Source organism: Eucalyptus grandis, chromosome 8 (assembly GCF_016545825.1).
Source record: "Eucalyptus grandis isolate ANBG69807.140 chromosome 8, ASM1654582v1, whole genome shotgun sequence".
NCBI classification, from domain to species: domain Eukaryota; kingdom Viridiplantae; phylum Streptophyta; class Magnoliopsida; order Myrtales; family Myrtaceae; genus Eucalyptus; species Eucalyptus grandis.
In genome coordinates, this window is record NC_052619.1 from 10,457,987 (window position 1) to 10,471,374 (window position 13,388).

At 41.1% G+C, this 13,388-nt stretch overlaps 1 pseudogene; it reads right to left on the reverse strand.

Moving 5' to 3' along the window:
* Positions 1 to 581: 581 nt before the first annotated feature.
* LOC120286950 lies at positions 582 to 13,388 on the reverse strand (annotated as a pseudogene).

Here is a 13,388-nt window from a genome sequence, read left to right on the forward strand (position 1 = left end):
AAATATAAAGAGAGGAAGAAGAACACACCATATTCTGCCATCACGTTTGTAAAAATCATATACAAAAGGTGGAGAGTAACCATGACTTGAGAAAGACAAATTAGATTTGAGGATGACGAGATTTCGTAAAAGCACACATATGTTGGCAGAACGATTTTGGAGAATATCAACCCACCTGGTGCAGGAAGAGTTGGAACAAAGTCCAACCATCAGAGGATAGCACAAATAGGATGACTCTTGGAAAGAGAAGTACGGTTCTGATTTCAGAGGACGAAGATTTGAAATAATATCCTCTCCATGAAGTCAAAATCACAGAACGGGTGGGGAAAAAATGGAAGATCCAAATCAGTAATAAAAGGAAAACCATGGATGTGTACTTTGAACAAATGAGTTTAGCAAGCAACAAGGTATGGATTAGAATATCTGATGCTGCCGAGAGAAGTTCTACTTGATTTGTCCAAGGCTTCAGAGAAACTGCAACATGTGAATATGAGGGATCACACAACTCACATCTTAAAAGAAGAGCAGAATCACCTATGCACACCAATATATAACCCTCTTGACCAAATGGCAAAAGATAATCAGGGTGCAAATCCGATGTTTTTGAAGTATTCATACTCAAGAGCACTCCTTGCCGAAATTCTTCTGCGGGGGTCCAAGCAGAGCATTTTGTGGATAAGTGACAGCGTTGTTAGCTACAACATTATCGTCTAGTATCATCTAGTAACCCATGAGTTCTTGCCATAATTTTTGTTCATTCAACTTTTCAGCAGTAGTAACAAGTGAAAGCAGGAAAAATAAATGCGAATGAGAGCTCAGAGCACAGGTCATTATTTGCGAAGCAGATATGTGGGAACTGTAACGTTATTGAAACTACACTTGCATCATCAATTTGTTCAGGGCTATCTCGACATTTCACATTCTCCTATCAGCCAGGATCTATTTGGCCAGTTGCATTAATTAGACCTTAAGCCGTCCAATTCACCTTCTGAAGTAGCCAGGTAATTGATGGTAATCATGCATAAGAACAGGATTTAAATGTGTTGTACACTATTCTCTTTTTCTAAGCCAAGCTTGATACACGGTATGGGTATAAAGGAGACTAAGTTGGACAAGTCAGAAATAGCAAATAAATCATTGAGACGCAACAAAACATACAGTGACGGTCATGCTGTATGTCCAAAGTGCTGCGCTGGAATTGGACTTTTTATCCTATCCCTAAACCCCAGCTTAGTTTGAAGCGCAACATCCTATAGTGTTGCGTGCCCAGAGGCCTCACTTTTCTATTCTTTGCCCTCTTCCTTTTGAGGGCCATGACTTGGTGGGTGTAATTTCAATTATACTCTTTGTTATTCCTGTCCAAGAGAAGCCAACCTATGAGATAATTTCTGGAATGTTTGTTAGATGTTGACGCAGAGATTGACTTGGTTTCCGACTAGAGATTAGACCTAAAAGCATATAAAAAATAAAAAAAAAAACGTCTAGAAAATGCAGTAATCAAAAGTTCCCAACTTTACTTCAGCATTATTTCATTGCACAGTTCCAAATGAGGTGCGTAAAGGACAAGCGTTTATCATAGCAACTTATTGATAGAGGATCGATTCCAGCTGAACCAAAACCTGGAACCACATCTTGTATATTCTGAATGCATGGATCCAAGGTTTCAATATTTTTTTGAGAAGACATTATAATGATCAGCTAACAAGGTTATCAAAAGTTCAGCATAAAACTTCAGCCAATTACCTTTGGAGGCCACTTAGGAAAGGCAGACTTGGAATCTGGCAAAGCAGTTACACCTGGCTATGTGTCCTCATTTGGCGTGCCCAAGATCCTTCACAGCAGGAAGAGAAGTAAATTAGTTAATTGCCATTATGTTCGTTTAAATTTTGACCAGCAAAATTTTATATAAGCACAATTGGATGAACAGGATCAGTTATTAATCTAGGAAATTAAATTCCAACTTCCAAAGCTCAATCCAAATTTGATACACGGTCAGGAGCAAATGAAATACTATCTTCAGAAGTCAGAGCGTACTTCATTGCTGAACATTGTATATGGTGGGGTTGGTAAATGAAAATACTGTGGCAGCACAAATATTTTGTGGTTGTTTTGCTGCCATTTGAAATGTGTGGTTCTGAAAGTGGTATATTAGGCTGAAAGAGTTAAGGATATTGAGATTGTATATAAGACCTATAAGAAGTTTGATTGAAAACAAAACCATCATTGAGCATGATATTGATAGTTCAAGACACTGACAAATGTAACATTGCTGAACCAGAACTATTTTCTTCACTTAATTTCATATGGACAGGCATGCAAATATACTTGAGATGGACTAAATAATCTGTGTCTTTTGGTGGAGCATGCATTCAGCAGAAGACCGTACACATAACAGAATCATGGGACTGACAAATACCAACAGACAACATGATTAACTAACTTCCAAACCAAAAATGGGGTACAAAGCTTGCAAAAGGCCAATAACAAATCATTCTGAAAGAGCTGTACCATGAATATCTTGAACAGCTCATCAATTTTAGAATCTCCAGGAAATAAAGGATGTTGGTTCACCACCTCAGTGATTGTACAGCCAACTGACCAGACATCAACTGGGGTAGTATAGTGACAAGAACCAAGAAGTATTTCTAGTGCTCTGTACCATAGAGCACCACCTAGAAAGAAAGACTGCCAACATCAATCTATCCGCAAACTATAAACTATTAGAATTGAAGAGGGTGTAAGCAACAATCATTTTCGCAATGTCACAAGTTCAGGCATTCGAACCTTCAACAGCATCGTGTAAAGTGTTCGTGGTGCCTTGCATTTGGATAGTCAAAAGTAACCAAAATTAAATTACTAACCTGTCCTAGATTTCAACAGGCTATGAACAACTATGAAAGACGTTCCAAAAAGCATGAAACATGCTAAGAACAATTTTGACAACGCAGCAAATGTTTGTCTCTTTCCCTCTATCCAAAATCCATAGTTTCCAACTTTTTGAAAATTTACGTGATTTTTCAAGCGGGGACACTTCTTTGATAATGCAATTGAACTGCCCCAACCAGAATACAAGATTCTGGAAATTCAGCCACAGGAAAGCTAACTCATTCTGGTTTTGGTTTAATTATCTAACATTATTCGAAACCAAACTAGCCCCAGGGAAAAAAAAAAAAAAAGCAGAACCTCCCTACTTGACTTTGTGTAAAAGATGGCACCAAAGACTCCGAAAGAATTACTTATGATACTCCTAAAGTCAAACATCCCACACTTTTATTTTATTTTTTGTTATACCCAAAAAGACATACCTAGATTAGAGCAAACATCCACCTGACATCCAAAATTTAGCAGTACATAGCCAGAGGATGAGAAGAATACACTAAATGTGGTAAGACATGATTACACGAGACAACCAAGACGGTATATGACATAGGTACCTCATGTGTACAAGTCCTAATGGGAATCCCAAAAGCTCTTGCAAGTCCAGAGTCAGCAAGCTTCAAGGCTTTTGTCCGCCGATCAATTAACATATTCTCAGGCTTCAAATCTCGGTGGAGGACTCTATGTGAGTGATAATACGCTATTCCACGTGGTATATGACAAAGAAATATCCGCAAAGGAGGATTGCCTTTCATCTCGAGTGAATGATCATATCTTGAAGCACTAAGGCATGGACCCTCTAGTGTAGGAGCGAACAGCTCTCTCACGTTTACCATACGTGATCCTTGGCAAAGTCTGGAGATGAATCCATGTGCTTCTTCAAATCCAAGTCCAGATACCCACTAGATACAGCCTATTCTCACTATGCACTACATCCTGTAACCTGCCATAAGCAAAAGTGCAAGTTTATATATGAGACCATAAGACAAGAAACTGCTAAGGATAATAGGAATCAGAATCCAAATAATAATGATTAAGAGATAATAAAAAAATGAAGGCTAATGCATTTGGATTTAGTGCAATAGAAAGCAACTCTTTTTTTTTCCATTTGTTTCTGACAAGTACGGACTATCGTCCCTCATCAAACAATACTAAAAAACACTCATTTCGTTTGTAGGGTTGTGTTTATATCTGCATTACGGTGCCTTGAAGCACTAGGCTATCACTTGAGGAATGAATCTAATCATCTTTTCCTCTAGTGAAGATTCCACGTTCCTGTTGAAGAAAAGCGGCCTGAACTGTCATAGCAAAATTTTCTAACATTCAAAGATCCAGAATTACAGGAAAGACACATGACTATATTTCTGAGCTGCATTTCCTTCAAGAGAGAGATTTCTCGGATTGCAGTGCTCAGTACTCCTTCATCTTCCTGCTCCAAGCGTATTTTCTTCAAAGCTATAGTCTCATTGGTGAGACAAGCACGGGTCTATATCTTCCTTCACCGATCTTCTCCACTTTCTTGTACTAAAGATTGAACAAATTTACATCACAAACTAACCATAGAGCAATGTACATAAAAAAATAGGATACATCCTCATTTTTTATGTTACTTGAGCCATTCATATGCTAGCGTTATGTAATGTAGTTCTGAGCATTCAGATATTTTCCCCTAATTGTGGATAAGCATCCAGATACGTAGGTCATATCCAATATGTGCTGTATGGAGGATCCTTTTCAATTGACTGCACATTCCCTATCATGCAGAAGAGGATGCGAAGCTGAGTGATACCATTGGGTGGCCACTAGAGGAGCCAACGAAGAAATGCTTCTCGAGAATTTTCCGAAAATCTTCAAATAGGCATAAGACGCCATCTCTTCAAATTAGTGAAAAGAGTGAGCCTCGGGACTGAATTGTGATGAATGTGGAATTTAATGCAAGTTAAACCCTTAAAATCAGTTCTCTTTCTTGTAGTTACTTAGAATTAAACGAATTTTGGGGCCCAAGAAATAATTGAATCTCCCTGATGTTGTGGATGAAGATGAAGCCATGTTTCTGAACTTAAGCTTCCTGTCTCTTCAAGCATGTGCAGCCTTCTGAAATCGGAGGCTCTTCCCCATGTTGAATAATTGTCTATTCTTCCGTCATCAGTCTTCACTTGGAAGCTAACTAATGATATTTGTGGCATATGCACAATCAGTTAACTAAATAAGTGGACGATCAGTCTTTTATCTTAAATCATCAAGTACTTAGATGGATAGCTAAAAGGAAATTATGTTAAAGGTCTCATTTGTCCGTTATAAGTTTCTATTGGTAAACATTCTAAAGCTATTGTCTGAGCTGTAATTGGCATCCAGATGCATGTCATGGAGACAGCTCAATGTGGAAACTACAAAAGAACGTTGGACTTTCACCCTTTGCCGTTTTCTTGCACTCACTTTGACCGAGTCGAAGTCTTCAATCCAATTTGGACTTTCCAATTCTGCAGATATCGACTTCAATACGGAACAACTTCCGTTCTTAATCACGACCTCACCACACAACTTGACCATGAAGAAATTATATATTCTGAGATCTGGGTTTTTGAACTTGAAATATATGGGGCTAATATGCAGTTCAATTTGGATGGGGTTTGTTTAATGAGCTCAAACTTGAGACACATTTTGTAACAAAGTGTATGAGGCATATTATATTAATATTATGGCAAATTGAAAAATTATGTTTGACTCTTCTTGTTGGGTCAGGCGTAATCCCTCTGTTTCCATATGGAGAAACGTGTGTGTTCTAAGGTTTAAAGCGCGCTCTTACAGCAAGCTGAAAATTAAACGGGCTGAAAATTAATGGGATGCTGAGAACTGTTTTCGCCGGGTTAGGCTTGCCCGAAACTGCAGATTCCCTTTCTTTTTTTCGCTTGAAGAAAAAACAAGGTCGATCGCTCACTGATTTGAAAGCCGACCCATCTAAGATAAAGTTGCCCCAAAAAAAAGGGGCCCGGCGATCCTAAGGTTTCGAGCTCATCCCCTCATTGGTTGTTCTCCATTTTCAACCATTCATGGCCTCATGGTCGAGTCACTATTTCACCACAGAAATTGTCCTACGGAACCAAACCTTCTTTGGGTTTGCGTTTGGTTCAAGATTTGCGATAGCTGAAATTCAATGCAACGTCCGAAAGTTCTGAAAGCCTACTTGGGAAAAATGCAATGGTGTTTGGTAAAAATTTTGCAAATGGACTTTGAGTTGAATGTGCGTTTGGTAAGAAGAACTTTCGCAATGGGCTTTTGATGGGTATAATGTGTGTGTATATATATATTTTTTTTTTTTTTTTTTTTAAAAATTCGGCTAAACCCTTCGCCGACCGGCGAAAGGGCCATGCCGCCGGCGGCCGAGGTCGCCCGAGGTCGCGACCTCCGGCGAGGGTCGCGCGACCCGCCCGAGGGCCGCCCGAGGGCTCCGGCGGCCCTCGGCCGGGTCGCGCGACCCAGCGACCGCCGCCCGGGTCTCGCGGCCGCGACCCCGGTCGCCCGAGGTCGGTGACCTCCGGCGCCCTCGGGCTGGGTCGCCCGAGGTCGGGCGACCTCCGGCGGCCCTCGGGCTACTGGTCGCGTGACCTCGCCGGAGGTCGCCCGACCTCGGGCGACTCAGCCGACGGCCGCCGGCGCAGATCCGGCTCGCCGGGCGCCGCCCGCCGGTCCGGCGAAGGGCTACTCTTTTCCATTTAAAAATAAATAAATACAGGGACAATAATGGAAATATGAAAAATTAATAAGGATAGTTTAGGAAAAAAAAATTCTTTCAGCATTGGGTAGAATGCTGAAAGCTCAAGGCTGGTCCCTACCAGCCTTGGGCTTTCAGCATTTCCAAGGGAGGCTTTCATTTGAAAGCTCCTTCAAGGAGGTTGCCAAACACCCCATTTTTGGGTGAAAGAGCTTTGGGGCGTGGATGGGCTTTCTAAATGCCCATCCAAACGCACCCTTTAGCCATTAGCCTTAGGGGTGAGTATCGGTCTAGGGTCAACTCTGGACCAACCCCGGGCCGGCCCAACCCTACCGGTCCTGGTCCGATTCCCAGAGGGACCGGGTCGGTCATTGATCATGGGATTTCTGGACCAGCACTGTGTAGGTTGGTCATCGGTCCTAAGAGTTTAAGGTCGGTCCAATCCAGACCAACCCTGATTATATATATAAAATTAATATAGAGAAAACTTTAAAATAAATGGTGTCAACAATATTAAATAGCTCATTAGCAAGGAGTTCAAGTAATTTTACACTATTTTTTAATAACTATATTTTAATGTCTTTTACGGCGTCAATAATCATAATTAAAAAATGAGGAAAATATGTTTGTGAATAGTACTCATGGCGTTTAAAATGGCATAGATAACTCATCACGGCATCCTCCTCTAGTACTTGTTCTCTTCTGTCTTATTTGTCCTCTTAGTCTTTAATTTGCCAAAGTCGAAAGAAACAACTTCTCCACTCACCACTCGATACTCGCCTCACTCGCTTTAGGTCACTCGTGCCGCTTGCTGCTCGATGCTCGCCTAGCTTGTTGCTCCCTGCTCGACACTCAACGCTCACCCCACTCAACACTTGTCACTCATCTTTCTTAGTTGACCTTGCTTGTCACTGAACCCATAGGGTCGGTCCGATCATCGCTTGCCTTTTTAGGAAGTATAAAAAATGAAACAAAAAATTATCGATTGGTTCTAGGTTGACTCTGAAACCGGACTAAATCTATTAGGTTGGTTTGGTCCTCGGTTGCCTTTTCTGAGAGTACAAAAAAATGAAATAAATAAATTATTAGTTGGTCCCGGGTTGACTTTGAAACCGGACCAAACCTATTGAGATGGTTTGATCTTTAGTCTCAAGCTCAATAAGGTCAGTCATCGGTCCCAAAAATTGAGGACCATCATTGTGCGGGTTATTCCTAGGGTTAGGGGGTGGGTTGGCCAAACCTGGACCATGCTCACCCCTAATTAGCCTCTCTCACAATCGTCATCAAAAAGTTCCCATTTAATTTTCCTATCCGATTCGTGGATTTGAGCCCTTTATATATAGAAGGAGGTCATCCCCATTTTAAAAAACGAGGCTCGATTTTCTATGAAGCCATAACGAGTTTTGTTTCGGGGTAAGTGCAGCACTCAAAAGAGGCTCTTATTGGTGCCTTTACCCTGCATTTTGAAGCTTAGAACAATCCCGTGAAAGCCAGATTAATTTTGAGCTTAGAACTCGACAAAGTGGACGTCCATTTGAACTTGATCTTCACGACATGGACTCTCAATAAGCTGCCGAGAAATGGTGCAAAATTTATGCCGAACAGCTTCGGGCACGCCAATTCCTCTTCACCTCTCTCTCTCTCTCTCTCTCGACGACCAGTTGTCTCACTCTTTTCCCTCTCTGGCCACATTACGATGCATGGGGTGGAATTTGCGTGGCAAACTTAGTCACCAACTTCCCATGCGTGTGTGAAAGAGACAGGGTCATCGGCCCAGCTAGGAAAATTGTCTAGAAAGTTCTAAATCTATTGTATTTTTGCTAATTCAGTCATAAACCTTTTAATTTTATCAATTGAATATTAAATCTTTTCACTTTTTAATAATTGAGTCCATTCGATCAATGTTAGGCGGAATTCACTAACGTGGACAACGGCCGTCTTAAGTGGCATAGCCAATGCTAACGTAGACAAAATTTATTATTTTTTAAATATATATTTTTGAATTTTTTACATTTTTTTCTCTCTCTTCTTTCTGCACTAGCCGTGCCACATAGGACGGCTGGTATCCACATCAGTGAATTCCGGCTAAAATTGGCGGAATTAACTCAATTGGAAAGAAATGAAAATGTTTATAACTCAATTGACAAAACTAAAAAATTTATAACTAAATAAGCAAAAGTGCAATAGATTTAAGATTTCTTAGATAATTTTTCGGAAATATAAAGCAAACGTGGCTCTTGTCTCATAAACACGCTATACATAATTCTGATGGCTCAGATTATGACTACAATGTCCGTGACGGAAGAGACCGTTGACTGTAGCAAGTCACTATAGCAATAGGTTAGAAATATCACTGTTCATTGTCATTGTTCATATGACCTAGAATAATTCATGACTGGATTTTTCGTAACCTTTGTCTGTTTTAGGACTCGTGAGCTTGGTCCTTATTTGCTTGTGACCTATTTATGCTTATAAAAAGTAATGATGATGTAATGTGTTGGGCAGAGTCCTTAAAATTAAAGTGAGTATTTGTGAAAATTCTTGATGTTTTTCTAAACACTTCTTATTCTTCAGTTTAGTAGGATCCTCTGAAAAATGCAGCTCGGATATTTAGAAATATTACCATCTTGACATCTATGAGTGTGTCTAGGCTCTAAACTAAAAGTCTGTCTGCCTATCGTGGAAAGGCAAACTTGTAGGAAACTGACTCCGTCTTCTCTGTTTCTAAGCCTAAGTCCATTCAATGATATCAGATGTGCGCGCGCATGTTTGTCATCTCCGGTGAGAATGTGAAGCATGAAATGTTGAAAACTCCTTCCGCTTTGCACTTTTGTTGACGACAATTATGTCGGGTCCTTTTCAATGGTTTTCCACGAAGCGAACCCCACGAAAGTCCTCATCGGAAACGCGAAACACCATGGCCGGAATAGTTTTTATTATTTTTTTTTTAAAAAGGCTTCTTTTTCCTTTTTTTTTGGCCTGAATTTCTGTAATGCCAAAACATTTGACCAAAAAATAAATAAAAATAAAAAGAAGGTTACAAATTATTTTGATTTATTCTCCGATTCATGGCCAACATTCTTTAAAGGGCATACGAGATTGACGTCGTCTCCCACCCATTCGTGTGATAACTAGTGATTACAATGCCAACTTTGTTCTCAAGAACACGATGCAATCCATATTTTTAGGAGCAGAATAAAAGAGATTAAAATTTTATTTGTTTGGCGAAAAATGAATTATTTAAAACATACTTTCTTAAAAATGGTCTGTTGTGCTGTTAAAAATAGTTAAACAAATAATATTTTCATTATGGACAAAGTTTATATCTAAACATATTTGTGGACTACAAAAATATTTTTTCTTTATTTCATTTTTATAAGTAATATAAGTGATCATTTTTTTGAAATTTTTTTATCAAATCATGTATTTTCCATAAATAAATGCACAATAAGAGTTATCTTATAAAATAATTTATCAAATAATATGAGATTTTATCATTAGCTATATAAATCAATGAGCTTGTTTTAAGCATCCAACGTGAATTTTTTCCTTTCCAGCTAAAGGTTCTTTCATTTGTCAGAAAATATGATGAGAAAAAAGTAAAAACCAGTCTCAAGGGTCTTGGTCTCAGTCAACGCTCCTGGTCTTCTTCTGAGTCACTAGCCATGGTCTTCGTAGAAGAAATGAAACCTCAGCTATGTCTCCATTTACATTTCTTCCCTCGCGTTCTCTTCTTCTTCGCATAGAACCGCAGAACCTGATAAACCAGATAAATAAGATGAGCCTCTTCGGCTCGGAGACTTCAATCCTCGAGCTCACGCTCTCTCTGGTCGCTGCCGCTACCCAGCGATAGCAACAGGCTCGACACTCTTGTACTTGTTCCTACTTCGTCGCTTGAGAGTCGATCGTCCTTTGGACGGTGAAGTTGGTGTCTTGCGCTTGAACTTTGCGTATTGGCTGCGTAAGTTTGCCGAAATGCCCTCTTTGTCCGCTGCTTCTGTGTGTAGATGCTTGTCTCAGCTGATGATTTCTGCAGTTAACACTCTTGTCCTCGCGCGTGCCTTTTTTAATGGGAACCAGGTACATCTATTTAACAGCATGTAACGAGTGAGTGGTTTATCGAAAAGTTAAATATACACTCTAGACTCATTTAAGGATGCATTTGTTTTGTAGAAAATAAGTGATTTAGAAATTTTCCCCCTCGCAATCGTCGAAAAAAAACACTTGTTCGAACCCGGTTTTGCTTAATTGGATGATCCATTTCAGCTGTCCGTGCGATTGTCGGCCCTTCGAAGCCTCGACCCTGGACGGGATTTCATTTCCTAGTCTGACCCCTTCCGCTTCTTAGGACAACACCCGAAAATTAGTAAATGCTATCCGGTGGGATCCTCTCTGGAATCTTGTCATGAGGACTAGATCAATCATATTTAATACTTGGTCGGATAAGATCATCCCAATGTCGTATTCACCTCATGATTACATTTTTTTTTTTTTTTATCTCGGCCTATCTCCAATAAAAGGAAAGGTTCCATGCAACAATTATTTAGTTGGGGGCAATCTATGATGTAATTATAAATTTATTACGATAAAGGGATCTCAGTCACAATTCATAGCAAATCCCCACCCCCATCCCCCGGCGGAGACGCGTGCGACCTGAGCTTTTGACCAAAAGAGGTTTTCGCAATTTTTATAATCCTACCCACAGGTTTTAACAATCCTTTCCTTTTAGCTTCCGACACGTGTCGGGCGCATGTACGCTCCCGCGAGGCAACGACGAAGAGAGCGAGCGACTTTTCCCATGGCCATCTTCTGTTTCCTTCATTGATTTAGGAAGAGTGGGTTTGTTTGTATTTTTGTTCAAAAATTATTTCAGGGAACATAAATAAAAAAACTATTTCAATTTCAAAAAATAGTTTTTGACTAAAAAAACACGTTTAGTAACTGCACAAAATTTCTGTTCATGGAATAGAAAAAGAACAGAAACACGTTTGGTAATTGCATACAATTTCGTTCTCGTAATAAAAAAAAAACAGAAACACGTTTGGTAATTGCGCACACATTTCTGTTCGTAATAGAAAAAAGAACAGAAACATGTTTGGTAACCGTAAAAAATCTGTTCCAAATTTATCAAAAAGTGCTTTTTTTAATAATAAATTGTAAACTTGGTATTGAATTCGCATTCTCATGAAATGCTCATCAATTTAATTTTGTTCATGGTGAGTGAAGACAAACATTCTGAACATGATCATATGTGCTTACTTGGAAGAAAATTTTGTAAATAAAGTTTGTACAATAAAAACTAGCAAAAAGAAGAGTATCTTTATAGATCTCTACATAGACCCTTTCGGGTGCGTTTGAGAACACTTTTGGGAAAAGTCCTTAGCAAAATGCAAAGACGTTTGAGTTTAATGTATTTTCCAAAATGCAAAGTGTGTTTGGTAAAATTGTAGTTTGAAAGCCCATTTGAAGTATCTTTGAGCAAAATGGTGTTTGGAGGAATTATATTTGCAAAGTGCTTTGGTGATAAAAAATTATCAAAAGAAAAATAAATAAAAAATTGACCGGAAGGGTAGATGGCCGGGAAGGGCAAGTGGCCGCCGACGTCCACCGAAGACCATCGGCGAGGGTCGCCGGACGTCGGGCGACCATTGAAGACCACCGGCGAGGGTCGCCGACGTTAGGCGACCACCGAAGACCATCACGAGGGTCGCCTGGACGTCGGCGACCACCGAAACCATCGGCGAGGGTATCCGGACGTCGGCGACCCGCCGCGACCCAAATCTGGGGCGGCGAGGTCCCCGCGACCTTGCGGCCCCAGATCCGGGTCGTGGCGGGGTCACGCGACCGCGCCGCCCGGATCCGGGTTGCGGCGAGGTCGCGCGACCTCTCCGGCAACCGCCGTGACCAAGATTTGGGGCGGCGAGGTCGCGGGAGGACCTCACCGCCCTCGGATCGGGTCGCGGCAAGGTCGCGACCCAAACCTCGCCGCGACCTGACAGGGTGGCGGTCGTACCACTCCCCAGCGACGGTCGCCTAGGCCACCGCAACCATGCCGAGCTGTCGGCGGCCACTCACTCACAGCTTCGAGGAACACATCGTCGGCCTTCAACGGAGAAGAAGATGAACAGTACAACAACGAGGGCAAAACCGGAAAAATCGAGAGTAGCTAAGGATATTTTTGGAAGAAAAAAAAAAGCCGAATGAACAGTCCACTTTGATGCCGAAAAACAAAGCCCAAGGCATCCTTTCACCTGCCTTGGGCTTTCAGCCTTGGAAAGGCCAGCTTTGGCCTAATGGAAATTCTAAAGTTGTTCCCAAACACCCCAGCTTTAGCCCAAGTATCTTTAGAAGCCCAAAGTCCCTTGCAAAGCTGATTCAAAACGCACCCTTCATACATGACATCACAATAATGAAGTAATATAGTTCATTGTTGTTCAATTTCATCACATTGACATGTTTGACCGAGCGACGCCACAAATTTCAAGTCATTTGCCCGTAGCACAAAAGCCTCCACTTCGGAGAGGGTTTTGACTGAGCGGATCGATGATGGTAAGATAATGCTGGGGCTTGGGTCCAGGGCCCATGTGAGCAGTTCTTCACCACATAAATCTCCCGGACCAATGCAGCATGAGTTGAAGAACCCGGTGCGGGCCCCATTGGTAATGTAAGAGTCGAGGTGGCCTCGGATGATGAAGAGCATCTCATTGACCGGGTCACCTTCACGAACTAAGAACGTTCCTTCAGTGCACAAGGTGGGTTTGAGCCTTCCACAAATCGCATCGAGTGTCCTTTCATCCAT